This window comes from Haematobia irritans, chromosome 1 (assembly GCF_050003625.1).
Source record: "Haematobia irritans isolate KBUSLIRL chromosome 1, ASM5000362v1, whole genome shotgun sequence".
NCBI classification, from domain to species: Eukaryota; Metazoa; Arthropoda; class Insecta; order Diptera; family Muscidae; genus Haematobia; species Haematobia irritans.
In genome coordinates this window covers 1,037,756-1,053,086 of record NC_134397.1, presented here as the reverse complement: position 1 = coordinate 1,053,086, position 15,331 = coordinate 1,037,756, and positions in this window count along the sequence as shown.

The following is a 15,331-nucleotide window of genomic DNA, read 5'->3' as shown; positions in this document are numbered from 1 at the left end:
TCGCAATACTTTACGAGAATGTACTCGTTACTTTGCACCATATCCATACCCTCTCATGTAGGTTAGACGCAGAGGTGAAACTGTCTAGCTAAACAAAACCTACTTATACCGACGACAATGTCACGATTCGTAGAATACTGCAGGCGTTAAAAAACAGCCCAAATGGGGATAGAATTGTGTTCGTGGTATGAACGCTCAAGAAAACGAATATACTCCGACAATGAGGCTGGTTCAATTTTCAACTTAATAATAAGGAAATTGTTTATTATGGTGCAGTCAAAAGGACCTTTCACAAAGAGTTCAGTACCACTCATAGTTTTTTTTTGTATAACAACTTAAACAGTCAGAGATGTTACCATTATGATTGAAATGTTATGCAACGATTGAATAACATTCTGAAGACTTGCCTGAGACTGAGATCGCACTTACGACCATGGCTCTCCAATTGTTGATGAAAAACATTTAATTAGCATATTTTATTACGACCAGTTCAATGGAACAAAATGTGGCAATATTATATATTTCAGGAAATATATGATATTCAATAATCGTTGCCGGATAGTTTTAGTCCCATGATCAGAAACTACACACAAAAAATTTTTTTCTGATTCAATCACGAAATTAATTGATCCAATTAATTTTTAATTGAAATGTCTTCAATCACAGAAATGATAGTATCAATTAAAAAATTAATTGAAGGTCCATTAAAAAGTTAATTGATCCAATTAAAAAATTAATTAATACTATTATTTTTGTGATTGATTTTTGTTTCAATTAAAAAATTTGTTGAATCAATTAAATTTTTAAGTGAATATTTTTTAAAACTCAATTAAAATTTTAATTGGAAAAATGTTCGTGAAATTTTTTTGTGTGTAGCATATACAATTTTATATCTTAGTTTCTTGTCTGGTCTAAGATATTTATCATTCTTTTCAGTTAAATGAAAAAGTACGAACTTTAATTTTGGCGATGCATAAACGTAACTGTTTTATCGTCAAATTCTAGTGTGCCTAACCCTTTATTTGCCATATGATGAGAATACCACACACATATTTAGTTAAGTAACACAATCCAATTTCCAAAAAGCATGCACTGCAAGTTCCTCTGCCTTCATTGTTGAAAACTGCAAGTGGTCGAATGTAAAGAGCTCTAATGACCTCTCCGCCTAAGGCTATAGTTGAGTGCATATCTAAAATCCTATTAAATGGCAAGCCAAGCCAACCCGATTAATTCCTTATGTAGTTGCCAACATGATGCTGATAAAGATTAGGCTTCCCCAAGCTCCTCGGTATTATTTCATTAAAACACTGCCTTCTTCAAACACTTGTGTGGGTGAGTTTACTTTAATCTATCATCCTTAAAAGGCAACCTAGTATCCTTGGGTATGAAGGAACCAAGTGAAATTACTTGAAATATTACAGTTTCTTTGGAATAAACACTCTCCTGGTTGTTGCTTTGCTACTTTGCCATTATCATTCCATTGCTTTAGACCAAGTACTTTGCATGTTAGCCTGAATAGGAGAAATGCGGAATGGAGCTATGGTAAAAGCATTACCATTGGGTCGTAGCGTCGTACATCATCTAATAATATGATGGGGATGCTGGTGCTGGTGCTGCTGCTCTTCATTCAGTACCCCACGAGAACTCAGTCTGTCATAAATCTGACAAGTACTTGTCAAATGTTTGTATTGTTGTGTTCATGCAACATGAAATGTTTTTAGTAGCAGCAAGTAAGTAACTAAGTACTATGTCTCTCTCTCTCTTTCTGTCAATCTGTCTACCTTCCAGGACTCACACCAATACACACATATATCTTCACACTTACACAAAAAGGCACGTATTTTGACATGCACAAACAAAAAAAGTGTAACTTGTAAAAAATTTGGTTTGGTTTTGAGCGAAAAAAAACATGATTTGCGTCTATATGGATACCGGAAAAATCTAGAAATCTATGTAGAAATTCTACATTTTTATTTTTTATTTAGCTTCTTGAAATATCGAAAATAATAATCTTGTGATATCCTTCGTCAAGTCGATAAACATCAGACCGGTTTAAATTTAGATACAGCTGCCATCTTTCAGTAAGGCCCGTTCAACTCTCATTTTTCTGAAATGTTTGTTTATTTTTGCTTCCATTACCAATCACCGACATTATTGAACATTTTCACGATACAGTTTTTTTTGTACTTTTATACTGATTTTTTTCAGTGTACATCCTACAACCACGGGCATGAGTTTGCAACGTTGTTGTGGAGTGTTTTAAACTGTTGTACGAGTAAGTTATTTGTTTAATGTGCCATTGTTAATGTTGAGTGTCAGCAATGATATTGTGTCGTAAAATGCGATGGGATGTGTTCATGAAACGGACGAATGGAGTGTAGCGAGCAACATACTCACAATGTGAGTGTAGTTTATAAATGCCTTAGGGATGCTTAAGTATAAATTCATGATCTTCTTGTAGATAATCTCAGACTGCCGCGCAATTACATTAAATAACAAAACAATTTTAATAATAATCCATATTTTATATCGTCAACTTAAGAGGTAACAGGGAATCGAAGAAATTACCTTAAGGCTAAACACAAATATATCTCTCCAACTTCCCTGTAGAAAGCCTATTTATGGGATGTGCAAACTTTGATAATGATTGCATTTGTGAAAAAATAAATAAATAAATTTCCGTAGTTCATAGGATGTAATGTAACTTGAAAATAAATTTTAGGTGTCATAGTCCTAAGGATGAAGTCACTAAAGTATAACAGATACCTTGTTGCATTGAAATATTATGAAAGCGGGGGTTACGATCATGGCGACCTAAAGGTCCACAAACAACGGACTCAGCAGGTTGTTCTGGGTCAATCAGTGTATATAATGTGGAATATATAACATGCAGATATAACTTCAGAATTTCAGAGGTTGAAGGCATAAACAATGTGCTGGGTAACCCCCATTTTCGTGAAACTCCGTTAATGCTGTTTAGCCGTATGCTGATGTCTGTCATCTTATATTCTATATTATATATTCATATGCGAGTAAGGAAGTTTTTAAGTTAAGTTTTCAGATTTACTAGAGGTTTGTCCAATTTACTACAGTTTTGTCCATTTTGCATCTTAAGGTAAGTACTATGTTCGATTTTCAAGCTGAAAACCAACTTGTTTTCACGGCTACTTTTTTGAATCCATTCATTTAGAAATATAAAACGTTTCACAATCATTGCCTTGATTCCATCCTTCATTTCTCAATACTTGATAAAAATATAATCATCCTCATATATATTTTTGTGTTAGTTGTGTGCAGTTAACAGAAAGTAAATTAGAAATATTTCCTCTCCGGATGACTTCAACTGAAAAAAAAACTGGATGATAAATTCACTACTTATGTTATGTGCAATATTTCACAGATTATCATCACGGCAAGGTATTTCGCAAAACAAGTCGATCGCCAGTCTATGACTTTTCTAATTTCTTTGTACATGGTATGACATCTCTAAATGTCTCTTTGTATCCTTATTAATAGTAACTGATATGTAATCTGTGCTTTTAAACACAAAATTCTTTCAAGGACACATGTCAATCACGAAAATGACAGAAACAATGGTAAAACTAACGCGATGTATGACAAAGTTATGAGTTTTTGAGAACACTCTAACCACAGTGAATTTTAATAAACGTTTAAGGATACACGAGTTTCAAAATTAGCCCACTTTGAGATGAGTGGGATAATATCATAAGAAGTGTAGCCAACTATTCACATTGCAATGAATTTGTGACGGAAAGTTTTTCATCCAGAATATAATGACACATAATTTTCTCTTTATCATAAAGGGTGATTTGTTAAGAGCTTGATAACTTTTTTTTAAAAAAAACGCATAAAATTTGCAAAATCTCATCGGTTCTTTATTTGAAACGTTAGATTGGTCCATGACATTTACTTTTTGAAGATAATTTCATTTAAATGTTGACCGCGGCTGCGTCTTAGGTGGTCCATTCGGAAAGTCCAATTTTGGGCAACTTTTTCGAGCATTTCGGCCGGAATAGCCCGAATTTCTTCGGAAATGTTGTCTTCCAAAGCTGGAATAGTTGCTGGCTTATTTCTGTAGACTTTAGACTTGACGTAGCCCCACAAAAAATAGTCTAAAGGCGTCAAATCGCATGATCTTGGTGGCCAACTTACCGGTCCATTTCTTGAGATGAATTGTTCTCCGAAGTTTTCCCTCAAAATGGCCATAGAATCGCGAGCTGTGTGGCATGTAGCGCCATCTTGTTGAAACCACATGTCAACCAAGTTCAGTTCTTCCATTTTTGGCAACAAAAAGTTTGTTAGCATCGAACGATAGCGATCGCCATTCACCGTAACGTTGCGTCCAACAGCATCTTTGAAAAAATACGGTCCAATGATTCCACCAGCGTACAAACCACACCAAACAGTGCATTTTTCGGGATGCATGGGCAGTTCTTGAACGGCTTCTGGTTGCTCTTCACTCCAAATGCGGCAATTTTGCTTATTTACGTAGCCATTCAACCAGAAATGAGCCTCATCGCTGAACAAAATTTGTCGATAAAAAAGCGGATTTTCTGCCAACTTTTCTAGGGCCCATTCACTGAAAATTCGACGTTGTGGCTCGTTAGTAAGTCTATTCATGATGAAATGTCAAAGCATACTGAGCATCTTTCTCTTTGACACCATGTCTGAAATCCCACGTGATCTGTCAAATACTAATGCATGAAAATCCTAACCTCAAAAGAATCACCCTTTACAAATAACAGGTTGGCTGATAAGTCCCCGGTCTAACAAAGAAAAACACATTTTTTTGTCAAAATTCGTTTTTATTATTCAACATAGTTCCCTTCAAGAGCGATACAACGATTATAACGAACTTCCAATTTTTTTTATACCATTTTGGTAGTACTCCTTCGGTTTTGCCTCAAAATAGGCCTCAGTTTCGGCGATAACCTCTTCATTGCAGCCAAATTTTTTCCCTGCGAGCATCCTTTTGAGGTCTGAGAATAAGAAAAAGTCGCTGGGGCCAGATCTGGAGAATACGGTGGGTGGGGAAGCAATTCGAGGTCCAATTCATGAATTTTTGCCATCGTTCTCAATGACTTGTGGCACGGTGCGTTGTTTTGGTGGAACAACACTTTTTTCATCTTCATATGGGGCCGTTTTGCCGCGATTTCGACCTTCAAACGCTGCAATAACGCCATATAATAGTCACTGTTGATGGTTTTTCCCTTCTCAAGATAATCGATAAAAATTATTCCATGCGCATCCCAAAAACCAGAGGCCATTACTTTGCCAGCGGACTTTTGAGTCTTTCCACGCTTCGGAGACGGTTCACCGGTCTCTGTCTCAGCCGACTGTCGATTGGACTCAGGAGTGTAGTAATGGAGCCATGTTTCATCCATTGTCACATATTGACGGAAAAACTCGGGTGTATTACGAGTTAACAGCTGCTAACTCCGCTCAGAATCATCAACACGTTGTTGTTTTTGGTCAAATGTGAGCTCGCGCGGCACCAATTTGCACAGAGCTTCCGCATATCCAAATATTGATGAATGATATGACCAACACGTTGCTTCAACTTCATTTTACGGTCATTCAAAATCATTTTGTGGATTTTTTTGATGTTTTCGTAGGTAACCACCTCTTTCGGGCGTCCACCGCGTTCACCGTCCTCCGTGCTCATTTCAACAGGCTTGAATTTTGCATACCAATCAATTATTGTTGATTTCCCTGGGGCAGAGTCCGGAAACTCATTATCAAGCCAAGTTTTTGCCACCACCGTATTTTTTCCCTTCAGAAAACAGTATTTTATCAAAACACGAAATTCCTTTTTTCCATTTTTTTCACAATAACAATCATTTGAAGGTTGGTACTATATAAAAATAATATGCATTTAATACTAGCGACGCCATCTATATGCCAGACCGGGGACTTATCAGCCAACCTGTTATGTTTCTCGTTCAGTCGAATAAATTCAAGGATGTATAGATGCACTGAGAGCAATTTGAAACGTGATTCTCAAAATTTATTGATATTCTGAAAATCTGTAAATATCGTAGATGAGGATGGTGGCTGTCTATTTTTACAGACACCCTTAGGCTAAAAAGTATCCCAGCAAAAACAAAGCGTCGCCAAAAAAGTAATAAAAATGTTCTTTTTGGATGCGGAAGTGGTGCAAAATTGATGCAGAAGCGATGAATTTAACATGGGCTTGTTTTTAACCTATTTGACACAAAAAATTTAAAATTACCCATTAAAAGTATGAAAAAACCAAGTTATAAAAGATTGAATTAAAAGAACTTCCTGGGTAGTTAAAATAAAGAACATCATTGGGAGTGCATCTTCTGGAAGTGCTTTTAAAGTTGTGCCTTTGGAAGAACTTCCAAATTTTTTTGCTGGGATGTTGTGATACCATAGGTGGTGAATCTATCTCTTTTCAATGAGTGATGATCGATTCAATGTTACGATCAATGTAAAAATACTTGCATTTTAGAATTCGAATGGAGTGTTGATCTACGTGTGAAACCACTTAAATTGGGCGATAAATTGTTTTTGTTGTGAAAGATAGAATTATTTACCGGAAAAATATATATCAAATTAGCTAAATATATATAAAAAGAGGTAAATATTATTAGTGTTCCATTTACATTTGCTTTCGATTGTTTTGTACATGTAAAAGTCTAAATTACGTTCTTCTTATATGGCATAAAAGAAGATAATAATTTCTCCTAAAGTAATAAAAATATGATAAAATTACAATCTTTCTTGTCAAGTCTTTTAATAATTTGATTTAAAATGAATTATTAAAGAAATATAACCGTAGAGCTCGAGACAATGCGAACTTAATACCGGCTTCAAAAAAACCTGTATTTGTCATTATGAAGTCAAATTTTGATTGTGAATGCTGAAAGTCGAAACTTATTTAATTATGGATTTAAAAAATCGGCTTTGGTCGAATATTGCCTTTTTATTTGAATATCAGCTTCGGCTTCAGCCACAAACATCCGATTCTGTACTCTACATAGGATTTTGGAAATGGCTAAAAACCTCTTAATTTGATTTTCTAATGTTTTAAAACAAAAGCCATGATTTAACTTTTTTATGGTGTACCAGCCAATTTCATAGGTCATCGTTGAAGCTCATATATCCTTCAATTCAATAATTTAAAGAATGGCTTTTAAAAGGCGCCCAGCTTATTGAAGGCTGCAGCGTGAAAGCAACAGATAAATCGATAAAGGGCATAGTATCACAAAGCACCAAATCAAAATATGGAATCTTAGAAAATGAAATCAGAAAAATGGTCCGCTGCAACTTTTAATAAGTGCCCAGCTTATTGAAGGCTGCAGCATGAAAACAATAGTCCTATTGAGGGCATTCATTTGAGGTCCCATATACAGTCGATTTTATATATTTATCGACCATATTTTAAGGAATAAGAATAGAGTAGTCTTTACCACTTCTAACTCACTGGGACTGTTATAGTGCAAGACCAACATTTGGAATAATGTGTCAAACATTCGTACTACATCAATGAAATTATCGAAAACAAAAATGTTATCATCTATTCAGTTAAGTAGAGTGTGAAACGTTCAAAAATTTTTTCGAATCGACTCTCAACAAATCGAATAAGACAAGGACAATAGGAGTTGTACCCACCTTATCTCACATGGCATTTGCACTAATCGTTGTTGCCACTTCAATATGTTTCCCACAGATAAGGAGATCGACGCTGTTTTTTCTCTCTCCCACTGTTGAAGAAACTTCTTTTGTGTGCACTTCAACTGGAATCGAAGGGTGCTTTTTGCGGTTGCTGCTGCATCAATCGATGTCCAAAATTGTCAAACGATTTCTTGTGGAAGTGTTGCCATTAATGGAGCTAGTGGTGGTGGTTTTTCCTGTCAATGAATTTGATTTGTTTGCCGAATTGCATGGCTTCCATGCTGGAGGAAGTTGAAAATGCTTTTAGGAAAACATGAAAACATATTTGTTTTGTTGTTGAGGCTGCAGGAGGAACTTAAGCTTGATAGCTGGAGTGATGGTGAATCTCTACTTCACATACGTTTTGATTGTGGCCAGTGGAGTGTGTGTGTGCTATTTCATGTGAATGACACATGCAGACTTGAATGCATTTGCAATCATCTTTCGCGTGATAACTCACGCATTTCTGTGCATGGAGACTTCCTTCCTTCCGCTTATCGGCTATGGAATCAAACACACGTACATAAGTTCTGCTGGACACACGGTTCTTGGTGTTTCACATTTTGGTGGTTACAAAAGTGTTCTGCATCGATGATGTTTTCCGACAATTACAAGATAAAACACTTACACTTTGGGTGTGAGTGAAAGTGCTTTAAAATGAAGTTGCTTATCTCAATCACCCATATACGCACAGTCATTGGTCTATTAACGAAAATTACAGATATTCATTTGCTGTTGGATTGTGTGTAATCCTAAGCACTTAGGTCCTTAAGATGCTGAGATTTTTACAATTGCTTGATTATTGATTCAAATGCAGCCGAGTCCTTGTTGTGTTTGTCCTGCAAATATTGGCAGAGATTTGTAGTAATTGCACAAATCAATTTAGTGCTAAACACAAAGCCTGAGAATATCCTTGATTATCCTCTTGAGTTTGTATTAGTCTGCTTATGTATTACACATAAAAGATACATAGCCATGTGTGCGCGTATGTGTGTGTGTGTGCATGACTAATGTAAGTTTAAATGTATGCGTGTGAAGATAAAAACAAATAAGGATGTAAATACTTGGGTATTTAAACAAATAAACTATTCTTCTATTGATGTTGTCATTTGATTTAGCCTTTGCATGGTAATGATGGTAATGCTGATGCCTCACAAACACAAGCACATATGTATGTATATCACCCCACTCTCGCCCTTCAACCCATTAGAGAGAAATTTATTTTATAAATATTAGTTTGTATGTATTTTGTGTGTACGAGAGTTTTTGTAAACCACACACCCACACAAATATAAAGATTAAATATTAATAAATTAATTTCTTATCTCTGACAGGATGTTTACAGGAAAATCAAATAAATGAATACTTAAATAAATCCTTGAAGTTTCTAAACAAACTTCTCGACAAACACACACACTGTGGCACGTTCAAATGCATTTCAGAAGTAATTATTCAGAAATTTTTCAATAACTGAGTACACAAGATATATGTAGATATACACTTAGTGTCGATTGAAATGGTAAGTTCTGGTCCAGATAAAATGTAGCATCGCTCAATGTAAGTGAAATAAAAAGGAGTGATGCTAAATTTGGCCTATATTCAGGTCATTTCAGGTGGATTTCAATAGAGAAAAGGGCTGCTGCTGAAGCATTTTTTCATTATAATTTAAAAGTCTACGTGGCGTTCAATTACGCAAACATATCCGCAAAGCTATGCCAATTAAATATTAAATAATTTAACTTAGAACCTCTGTAATTTATTATTTTTTTTGTGTGTTAATAAATCTTAATTTTAGTTTATTAATTCAATGGAATGGTGTAACAGTAAATTTTTATTGATTCAGCCAATTCACGAAAAAGGCGAAATTGACAACATCAAAAATCGACTTCTTAATATTCGATCTTTCTTAATGTGGAATCGTGTGGGGTATCGAATACGTTTACCTTTACTGTTTTCTAGAGTATAGCTTGTTTTGCGGAAGCATCTCCATCAGCCATTAGTATTTTCGATTTTTAAAACCTCTTTTTTTGAGAAATACAAAAATATTCATCACTAACTATAACCGTACCTCAAACCTGTACATGATTTTTTGTTTGACTCTCTTTGCAACATTTGACATATTTCTTCATTCCGGTAATGTTTTCATTCTTTAAATCAGAGAATTAGTTTCCTTCCTCTCCCGCATCCGATACTTGAAAGCATTATGCCTTCACAGCCATTGTTATTCAATAATAAATTCATTTTGCTTCCTCTCACCAGTACCACTCTGCAAATAGACGGTATGAATTTCTAGACATTTGACCAAGGGGGAAATACATTTAATTTTATTAAATTAATTACCTAAACAATGTGAAATGTTGCATTCATATGACTATGTGATTTGAACAATGCATCATGTAGATGATCTTAAGGAGCAAGAGTGCAATATCTCAAAATAGTGATTAAATGTGCTATTTTTGTACTTTTTGAGGTATATTCTATGAATCTTTTTGGAAGTGTAAAATTAAATATTTATCTTTTCCATGTTACTCATTATTTATAGAAATTTTAAAACTAAAAAAGGTTAAGGTGGCAAGCCGATATTTAAGGCTCCATTTGACTATTCAGTTCATTGTGATTGGTGAACTTCTCTTTTATCAATGAGTTATGCCCGATATCTACATTGAAAGACGAGTTTTCTTTTCTGCGGAATGACATTTTAGACAAACGAAGATTTCTTTTGACATTGAAAAACTTTCTTTAAAGACAAATAAAAAAAGACAAATAAAAATCGTTTGTCCGGTCCGGAGAAAAGTATTTTTTCTTTGGGCGATATACCCAGAGAAGGAATATGATAATCTTAAAAATGTTTCAAGAGAAAAAGTTATAGGGGAACATGTAACATGTTTGTTACAAACCTGTTAGTTTCTCGAAAATTACATATCTGATTTATGTTAGACTAGAAAACAACGTTTTGCGGCATGTTTGAGGTGACCTCTGCATGTACACGGATGAAAAAGACTGTTTTTCATATGTTTGACTATAAACATTATATGTTTGGAACACAAATTTTTAAACACAATATTTTTGAGTGCAAGCATATAATGTTCATAAACTAGCATAACATGTTTGGGACATATATGTTAATATGTTAGAACATATTATGTTTGGGACATAAAATGTTTGTAAATATAATATGCTTGGATGCAAACATATATTAATTTAGAAATATCCTATAAACATATATGTGTTTAGTAGCTTGGAGCGCTATTTAACAGGGAGCGATATTGAATTAAGTTGGTGGTTGTTGCTTGTTATTACAAAATTAACATTTTATTTTTCCTTGGGCAATTGATCAGCTACTTCTTTGATCCTTACAAACTGTGTGGTCCGCTGTTCGAATCCCCGTCCGGCAAAAGGTAAAATTAAAATAAAAAAATCATAAAATTGAATAATTTCTTCTAAAATGTTTGTATTACAGAAAAAGGTGCTAAGAACTAAAAAATCTCGTGGAAGTGAGAAAGATGTGGGGGAATATACAATTAGGCAGAAACAAAATTTTGAGCATTCAGTTCGAAAACCTATGTTGTTACCACCTATATTACCTGTTTATTTTCATAATTCATTATGATTGTAAATATATAAATAAATAAATAAAATTTTGAGCACAATATTGTTTGGGAGAATTTTTTTTAAGCATATAATATTTTTGGGTGCAAAATGCTTCCAAACATATTATATGTTCATATAATAACATATTGTTTTTTGGAAGACAACATTATTGAATTTGGATGCAAAAATACAAAATGTTTGGAAATTGACTACCCAAACATATATTGTTTAGACCAATATGCTTTCAAACATATTATATATTGGAAGAGATCAAACATATAAATGTTTGGGCAATAGCCAAAAATGTATATGCTTGAAGCAAAATATGTTTGGGAGTATATGTTACAGAAGCGATTTTTTGTGAGCGTGTATAAACCGCATTTTTATAGAAAATATAAAAAAAAATATTTAAATGATTGGCCAAATACCAGTGTATGTTGGGTACTTGTAGGTAAATCTGAAATCAGTTCACTGCCAGTTCAAATCGATTTAGTTCTGTTTTGATTTGTTGCTCTCTTGAAATTCAAAATCAAATATGTATTTATTTTGCACTGGTGTGTGAATTTCATTTGAACAAGGTTTGTTTATCCGAATGAGAATTTGTAACTATATATGTGTGCATGTATTTGTTCATGAAGTCCTGGTCTGGATTTAAAACAACAATTTGTCAACATTAATTTTCCCCATAATTTCCTTGAAGCACCATCATCCAGGATTCATGTACGAACGATTATATAAGTACTCTACTCGTACTGCAGGAGGAAATGCCTAGAGTGTGCAAAGTGCACACAAACAAAACTCTCCAAATAATGTACGACGAAACGCACAGGATTCATGTGAGTATCATCGTCACCATCCTCATGGAACTCATGAATGTATCACATTCAGGCATCATCATCATCTCTTTTGGCCCCCGGTCCAGTGTTGTTGTGGTGGTGGTTTGTATTCACATCGAAGAGTTTGCTTAAAAGTTCTTGTCATTGTCATTTACTCAAGAGTTTCCCTAATTGTAAACAACACTCCAGCCGAGCACTAAAAATACATAAACATCCAGGATATTTGATGTGCACCAAAGCCAACAACCAGCAAGGCAATTGCAATGACTGGTTGCTGTTGTTGCTGCTGCTGCTGCTGCAGTACTCATAAACCCAGGACGATGAGAAGATGGCTCCAAGGCCAAGGACTAGAAGCTTAAATGAATGAGTCATTTGGAGCATAAAATTGAATTAGCTAAAGTTGTCTTTGGATAGACTATGACAGACCCTCCTACCCCTCCTATTGAGCTGGGAGAAGAAACTATGAAATATGATTGGGTGAATATATCCTTCAAGTTGTAGCTCCGTCGGAGTGCTTCCTGTTAAAGAGGCTCTATGTCTTAAGTGGATGTAAAGAAGAGCTCGAGGAATGTATAGTACAACATGGGAATAACGAAGATAACTAAATATGCTTAACAAAAACTCGCAGATATAGTCACTGAATCAATAAGCTATCCTTCTAGACATTTATTAAGCTTTTGTACAGGATAAAGTGTTAACAACTTAACGTTGACTATATTGACAAACCAACATTCCCACATATATGGCAAATTATTTCAAATGACAAGTAATTTAAACAATAGTAATTATGTTAAGTACACTGGAAAATCCAAAGCAAATTGTTCGAAAGCTGGGGTGTCCGAAAGGCTTATTAACGTGTAACGGGGTGTTGTCACTTAATGGAGTTCTCAAGAATCGATGATCAGAATCGCCACCACTTTTGCTGAAAGAAAGTAAACCAACGGTGTTCGAATGAGAGACGGATGAAAGTGGAATGTGCTCCTTATATTAAATTTGGTATACAAAATTTAATAAATGTAAATTTCATGTGGCTTACAAGTCTTACATGAACAGGTTTTACAAGCTTTAAGTGAAAACTGGGGAAAAATAATGGGCATACATCCTCTTTTCTTTAATAGAACATGATTGTTATTTGGCATAGCTCTGCTGCATCGTGAAGATGCTAAAATTGCATGGCAAGTTTATGAAACCAAGTAGACAATAAGTAAAATTGATGAAACACGGCATATATGTATGTATGTACTCCAATAATTACACGGATGAAAAAGACTGTTTTTCATATGTTTGGCTATAAACATTATATGTTTGGAACACAAAATTTTAAACACAATATTTTTGAGTGCAAGCATATAATGTTCAAAAAATAGCATAACATGTTTGGGACATATATGTTAATATGTTAGAACATATTATGTTTGGGACATAAAATGTTTGTAAATATAATATGCTTGGATGCAAACATATATTAATTTAGAAATAGCCTATAAACATATATGTGTTTAGTAGCTTGGAGCGCTATTTAACAGGGAGCGATATTGAATTAAGTTGGTGGTTGTTGCTTGTTATTACAAAATTAACATTTTATTTTCCCTTGGGCAATTGATCAGCTACTTCTTTGATCCTTACAAACTGTGTGGTCCGCTGTTCGAATCCCCGTCCGGCAAAACATAAAATTAAAATAAAAAAAAATCATACAATTGAATAATTTCTTCTACAATGTTTGTATTACAGAAAAAGGTGCTAAGAACTAAAAAATCTCGTGGAAGTGAGAAAGATGTGTGGGAATATACAATTGGGCAGAAACAAAATTTTGAGCATTCAGGTCGAAAACCTATGTTGTTAGCACCTATATATCCTGTTTAGTTTCATAATTCATTATGATTGTAAATATATAAATAAATAAATAAAATTTTGAGCACAATATTGTTTGGGAAAATTTTTTAAGCATATAATATTTTTGGGTGCAAAATGCTTCCAAACATATTATATGTTCACATAATAACATATTGTTTTTTGGAAGACAACATTATTGAATTTGGATGCTAAAATACAAAATGTTTGGAACTTAGACTACCCAAACATGTATTGTTTATACCAATATGCTTTCAAACATATTATATATTGGAAGAGATCAAACATATAAATGTTTGGGCAATACCCAAAAATGTATATGCTTGAAGCAAAATATGTTTGGGAGTATATGTTACAGAAGCGATTTTTTGTGAGCGTGTATTTAGCTTACAGTGATGCTCCAACTTGTTTAATTCGATTTATGACCAATACTGGTAGTGCATATCAAAGGGATTTGATGAAAAATGCACATAAAATACGCCTATAACATCCAACCTGGAGGTTGCCTTACTTAGTGTTTATGGAAGGAATATTATTGACCTGTGCCATCAATCTAGAAATCAAAAAACCTACACCCTTGTAATTAAGCTAAACATAGAATCGGGCAGAACTCATAGGTAAGAGATATGTACATAACCTGTAATATCATATAGGACTTGTTAGTTTCAGTGTGTTTGTAATCTGGATATTTTTCTAGGATATTAGATGAAATTGCCTTCAATATCAATGTCAGGTGATCTGTGGAAGAGGGCTATTAAATGAGCAATTTGGGAAATTATAATGAATTTCTCACCTCTTCATATGCATCTCATGTTTCATATGAAGCTCTCTAAAACAAAATGCAGTCTCAGCCATTTTAAATTAAATGATAAAATAAGAATTTCTTATTACGTGTCATCTTTACAAATTGATTGATATGTCCACACGCATTCATTTCTAATAAAAATGTTCATAAATGTTATACAAGCAAATGTGAGTAGAATGATATAAAAGATTTTCTTTGGCCTATAAAAATCAAAATTAAAAAAAATGGCCTACCTTTGTGCTTATCGCCAAACATCAAATATTCAACAACATCCTCTTAGCCAGGTAATAAAATACGACTAAATCCAGTTATAAAATTGTTTCTTAGTTGTCCAAGAGACGTAAAACATTTGACGGTGCACATTTGATAGAATGATGTTCTCTTTGGACAATAGGAGACCATCATTGATGTGGATTATTACTAGGAAAACTTGGTATGCTTAAAGTATATAGTGTTACCATTGCTTCCATATAGATGAATGTACCTAAAGACGAGGGTTTCTATCAGTGTTGCCAACTCCCAAAGGCCAAAAAGCACCAAAATATAT